This window comes from Tiliqua scincoides, chromosome 7 (genome assembly GCF_035046505.1).
Source record: "Tiliqua scincoides isolate rTilSci1 chromosome 7, rTilSci1.hap2, whole genome shotgun sequence".
Lineage (NCBI taxonomy): Eukaryota > Metazoa > Chordata > Lepidosauria > Squamata > Scincidae > Tiliqua > Tiliqua scincoides.
The window spans coordinates 74,751,469-74,757,934 of NC_089827.1; the positions used below are offsets into that span (position 1 = coordinate 74,751,469).

Below are 6,466 nucleotides of genomic sequence, written 5' to 3' on the forward strand. Positions count from 1 at the left end.
ATCCAATTCACAGGCCGTGGAAGAGATAGCACTTCTAAGCTCAAGGTAAACTGGCAGGTGGACAAAAGCCCAACATCATTGTGGGTGGGGGGGGATAAATGGGATACTACTAAGACATGACTAATGCCCCAAACCTATCCCCCACCAGCCTACCCAATGCTGCAGCACCAATGGAGCATACACTGCATCTTATGGGGGGTGACCAGATGGATAATTTTTTTTTTTTTACTTACCTCCCCATAAGCCATCTGGCTGCCAATAGGTCTCCCCAGATCTATGCCAGCTACTTAGCTGGTATATGTCCAAGGATCTTGCAAGGGGCATGCTGGGTTAAGAAAAGGGGGATCGGATCTTGGTGTGCGTTACTGCCACTGAGATACACCCCCTTCCATCCCTAATCCCCCAAACAGCCCACAACTCAACCCACTACATCTGTACCTGCTCTGGTGCAACTTATGTAAGCCATTAACTAGCTAGTGTGTGTGTGTGTGTGTGGGGGGGGGGTCCTCAGGCCAGTTGCATCAGTGGTCCCGCAAAGCTCGACACTGCTGTGCTTTTTGTAATGCCATACAGGGACTTAGAAAGGCAGATCATGCGTTCCACTGCCATACGTTCAAGATAGAATTGGGCTGCTGGGCTGTAATCCTATATACAGATAAGCAGATTGGCATGGATGTATGCTTTAACATTGGAAGAGGGATACGATTGGGCAGGTAATGCTTTACCACTGAGCCACACTTCTCCAAGAATCCTTGAAACTGTCAAAGACACAAGAAATGTGATGGATATATTTGCATGGAAATATGTTACCCTGCACATGCCCGATCTCGTCTGATCTCGGAAGCTAAGCAGGGTCAGGCCTGGTTAGTACTTGGATGGGAGACCGCTTGGGAATACCGGGTGCTGTAGGCTTATACCATAGTCTTTCGAGACTGAAGGTTGCCAACCATGTAGCTTATGTCACCTACTCGGAAGATATAATGGCTGCATTATCGGTAGCGGTGGGGGAAAGGATTGGGCAGTTAGTTGCACATTCCAAAGAAGGCTATAGATTAAAAGTAGTCTGACGGCCTACACGTGGCCATCATGGACCTGGACGTGGCCTACCATCACAGACGTGGATGCAAATTCAACACAAACCTACAAAGCGTGGGTTATCTGCTCACCTGACATAGCACTGCTGCAAAAATAGGAGTGTGAATAAACTGAAGGAAGGCAATTTAGACAGGGAAGGAGTTTTTTCTTTCCTTGTGAGTAAAACAAAATAATGCAATATTTAAAAAGCCAAAGAAGAAAGAACCAAGCAGGGCCATGAATTACAGCACATGTGCAATCAGACAACTGCTAATAAAAATCTAGCTCCTAAATAAGAGGCTGGGGCGAATAGATACTAGCTGTTTGGGACAGGGCCAATAATTATACCAGCTGCTTATAGCAGATTTCTTCTCAATATGTTCTTTCTTATAGAACAAATAAAATAAAGCATATAAATATATTTTTAAAAGAGAAAAATAAAATAAATATCCATGGGAATGCTGCTGGGTAATCCAAGTCAAATGCCACTCCAGGGAAGTTCAGAAATCATCCACGCTCCCAAACTTTTTGCTAAGCAGAGCCTGTCCATATAGTTGTTTCGGAGGCCAAGTGCGGCTTTACCCATCGCTAACTGGGCCCCACTAACTGGCACCAAAGGGAGTTTTCTTCTCAGGGCAAACAAATTTGGGACCTCCTAATTTGAATCCGATCACGGTGGGCAGAGCCCCCTCACCACTGTGGGTCCCAGTGTTGGTCAGGACCCCCCACACAGCTGCTATTTACATTTAGAAAAAAAAAAATCCAAACACACAGGCAGGGGTGTATCTAGAGTACCACGCATGAACCCAGCACTTAAGAGGGGCACCAGGCACAAATGTACGGGGCAGCTAAAGGTTGCATACCCCCTGTCTGTTCCACTCTGGGTGGTTCCTCCTGGCCCCTCCTGGAGACGGCACTCATTCCTTCCAGTTGGACCCATTCGTCCTTTGGCTCCAAAATAGAGCCATTCTGGGAGGGCAGAGCAGCATGCAGGCGCGGGGGTGACATGATGACACAGGCAGGTCATGTTGCTGCATCACCCCGCCCCAGGAGCCATTCACCCCTGGGACACAGCCGCACACGGGCCCCCAATCATGCAATAAGCAGACTGTCTAATTTGCCCCAAGCGCGAATGACACGTGTGTTTTGAATTTTAACACAGAAATGTTCTTGAAGTTCTAACTGCGTACGTGAAAATATATCTGGAAAGAGCTGAGAAGTTGCCACTTGCACCCTCTAATCCAAGTTTGAGCGAGTTAGAACAGACAAGAGAAAATATTTCTTTACTCAGCGTGTGATTGGTCTGTGGAACTCCTTGCCACAAGATGTGGTGACGGCATCTAGCCTGGACGCCTTTAAAAGGGGATTGGACAAGTTTCTGGAGGAAAAATCCATTACAGGGTACAAGCCATGATGTGTATGCGCAACCTCCTGATTTCAGAAATGGGCTATGCCAGAATGTCAGATGCAAGGGAGGGCACCAGGATGAGGTCTCTTGTTATGTGGTGCGCTCCCTGGGGCATTTGGTGGGCCGCTGTGAGATACAGGAAGCTGGACTAGATGGGCCTATGGCCTGATCCAGTGGGGCTGTTCTTATGTCCTTATGAGTAAATACATTTTGCACACAATTCCTTCTTGGTTTCTTATGTAGCTCACTTCCTAACATGGCTATGTTTATGACATCCCTCATCTAACCATCCTATTCTAAGATCATGACCCCAAATTTTATGTTGTTGGTGCGCCCTACTTAATGTCCTCTCACCACAGCATCCATTTTCTTCCTTTGTCCAGTTCTCACCCCCTTGGCCCACATTACCAATCCAGGCATAAGAACTGCACATACTTCTGTATGAGCAAAAGAAATGTTAAACAATTTAAAAAAAAAAAACACAAACTCACGCTGTGTTATATTTAAACCTACATACATCCCATTTCCTTCCTTCCGGTGCTTTCATTTTTCTAAATGGCTCCTTAGCGCATGGATTGATGCGGAAGCATGGTGAAATCCTGGATGATTTCTATTGTTAAGCATTTCAGACGTAAAAGAAGAATTCTGCATCCCCCATTCAGCAAATATGCTAAACTTTTCTTCCCAAACCCTCCCACCTCCCCATAACAGGGCTCCAGTATGTTTGTCACTTTGGGTTTAATAATTACTTTGGTGGGAGCAATTTAGAAAAGAGAAGTGGTATATGAGGGAAAGCGTTTAAAAAAACCCTCCCCACCATCTAATTTAGCTGTTGCTGCATTTAAGTGAAAATTAAACTATCCGGAGATCTGGATCACCCATATCTTTGATTTACGGGACCAAACTGAATATAACATGGGAGATGTGTGAATGCATCTCCCAGCAATTTTTTCTTTTGCTGAAAGCAGCTGTGGGGACAATTTGGATTTGGGCAGTGATGTTGGTGGAAAACAAATCTAACTCTCCCCGCCCTCCATTTTACAGTTCCAATCCAAGCTGCTTTTAGCTGCAGAGGGGGTAAAAAACACACACACAGGCACAAATCAACTACATAATACTTTAGCTTAATCTGTTTTTGCTTGCTGCTTTTATCTGTTGCTTTTTAGTATCATTTTATGAGTTGTATTTTAAAGCATTTTGTTTTTATATTGTAAAGAGGCCTTGGGCAGTAATTTACAGGAAGGGAGGGGTATAAATCCATGCATAAATAAAATACAAGTGCCTTTATCTGGTTCCCTGTGTGGCTAATAGTGACTTGGCAGGACGGGGTGGGCATGAATTGATCAGGGCTGTGGTATGGAAAGAACCAGTTCAGACCCCTTCCCCTGTGACAAAAGAAGGTGGGAGACCCATTCAAAGCATCTCCAGCCTCACAATGAGTTTGGCCCAATGAGTACAAGCTGGAAAGTGCCCGGTTCTGCTCTCACCCGAGTCTACAAACCTATGGCGAGGGCTTAGACCAGTGATTTTTAACATTTTTCATCTCCCGGCACACTGACAAGGCACTAAAATTGTCAGGACGCACCATCAGTTTTTGGACCATTGACAAGGCACATCCACCAGTTACCCTACTAACAAATGACCCTCCCCAGACTCCCACGGCACACCAGTGTGCCATGGCACAGTGGTTGAAAATGGCTGGCTTAGACAATTCTCTCTGCCTTAACTGTAATAGGAAGATAATATCTGCCTATCTTGCAGGGTGGTAGTTATAAGGTTTGCAGTGAAGGTCTGTTCAAAAGGCACAGACAAATGCAGGGTTCCCAATTGCTTCTCTGTGCATAGTATTCAGTGGTGTAGCTAGAGGGGGTGCGAAGCACTGAGTTTGGCAGGGAGCCTTGCCACACCATGCAGGTGACCCCTCCCCTTCAGAGCCTCCATTTTGCTTGACTCAGTCTTGCTCCCACCACCCAAAAAGGCTCTGAATGGGAGTGGGAGGGGTCGCTTGCACGCCACAGTGAGGCTCCTTGCAAACCTTAGTGCTTTGCACCCCCTTTACCTATGCATGTTGGCAACCTTCAGTCTCGAAAGACTCTGGTATTCTGAAAGGTGGTTCTGGAACAGCGTCTAGTGTGGCTGAAAAGGCCAATTCGGGAGTGACAATCCCTTCCACACCGGGAGCAAGTGCAGTCTGTCCCTGGTCTGTCTCCCTGGCTATGGGCCTTCCTTCTTTGCCTCAGTCTGTTGGCCAAGTGTCTCTTCAAACTGGGAAAGGCCATGCTGCACAGCCTGCCTCCAAGCGGGACGCTCAGAGGCCAGGGTTTCCCACTTGTTGAGGTCCACTCCTAAGGTCTTCAGATCCCTCTTGCAGATGCCCTTGTATCGCAGCTGTGGTCTACCCGTAGGGCGCTTTCCTTGCACGAGTTCTCCATAGAGGAGATCCTTTGGGATCCGGCCATCATCCATTCTCACGACATGACCAAGCCAACGCAGGCGTCTCTGTTTCAGCAGTGCATACATGCTAGGGATTCCAGCACGTTCCAGGACTGTGTTGTTAGGAACTTTGTTCTGCCAGGTGATACCGAGAATGCGCCAGAGGCAGCGCATGTGGAAAGTGTTCAGTTTCCTCTCCTGTTGTGTGCGAAGAGTCCATGACTCGCTGCAGTACAGAAGTGTACTCAGGACACAAGCTCTGTAGACCTGGATCTTGGTATGTTCCATCAGCTTCTTGTTGGACCAGACTCTCTTTGTGAGTCTGGAAAACATGGTAGCTGCTTTACCGATGCGTTTGTTTAGCTCGGTATCGAGAGAAAGAGTGTCGGAGATCATTGAGCCAAGGTACACAAAGTCATGGAGAACCTCCAGTTCATGTGCAGAGATTGTAATGCAGGGAGGTGAGTTTAGCTATGCCACTGGCATATTGCAGTCATGCAAAAAGGCAAGCATGCAGCAACAACAGAGCCTGCCATCCCCAATTCCACTGATATTAACTGGTTGATCAAAGCCCCTGTCCTGAGCCTCTCAGGAAACTAGATCTACATTTGCATTTTCAAGAAATGGTCTTGGCTATGAATTACAAGCCTACAGAGTCATTGATTTGTGCAGGTATTTAAAACAAACCGAAGCACTCATCCCACTCTTACAATCTGTAACTGCCTTCCTAAAAATAGCAGCCCAATGCATCTCCTCATTTGAGATTGCAAATGTATGCCGCTTTTTTTTTTTTAATGCAGAAACCTGAAAGCACAGTCCACCCTACATCTTGGGCAGGTGGGTGTTCTAATCCAACAGCAAGAAAAAAAAACATCAGGCCAATTATGTGTGCCCTCCCCGCAGAGGAGAGAAAAGGAAAACACGCTGGAAATAGTTACCAGGTGAAAAAGAGGAAGACGCAACAAAGAAACAGCCAGCTGTTCTCTGTCAAATGCTGCTTTGTTGGATCAGTAGTTGGTTCCCCTGCCAAATTTAGAGAGGTAGCTCCCCAAACAACGCTGAGCGGGTGGGGAGGGAAGCAGTTGTCGGGGAGGAGGGAAGAAGCAGCTGGGTTCCCGAGACATGGCTTCAGGCCTTGCACGGCTTCAGGCGAAAGGCCAGAACAGAGCCTATAAAGGCTTGATTCCCACCTCCATCAGTCCGCATTTGGGCCAGCCATTCTCAGCACAAGGGGAGCTTGAGGGTCTGAGTGAGAGTGGGATGGGTTCAAGAGGTTGGGTGGTTCTTGACAGGTCATTTGAGCCTTGGTGTGGTCTTTTCTCGCTCCGTGGAATTCCGTGCCTCTGTGGGTCAGCTTGCTGACTGTGGCTCAGTGAGTCAGAGCAGGATCCCGATTTAGGCCACGGGAGAGAGAACGTCCCATAAGAGCCAGGGCATTTCCTGGGCCTTGGCCAGTGATTTCAACCTTTTTCATCTTGTGGCACACTGACAAGGCATTAAAATTGTCAAAGCACACCATGAGTCATGGTCAAGACACACTGCACTGCAGAT

The 6,466-nt window shown here is 47.2% G+C and overlaps 1 pseudogene; it reads left to right on the top strand.

Moving 5' to 3' along the window:
- The first annotated feature begins 793 nt into the window (after positions 1 to 793).
- Positions 794 to 912, top strand: LOC136658034 (5S ribosomal RNA; annotated as a pseudogene).
- The last annotated feature ends 5,554 nt before the right edge of the window (positions 913 to 6,466 follow it).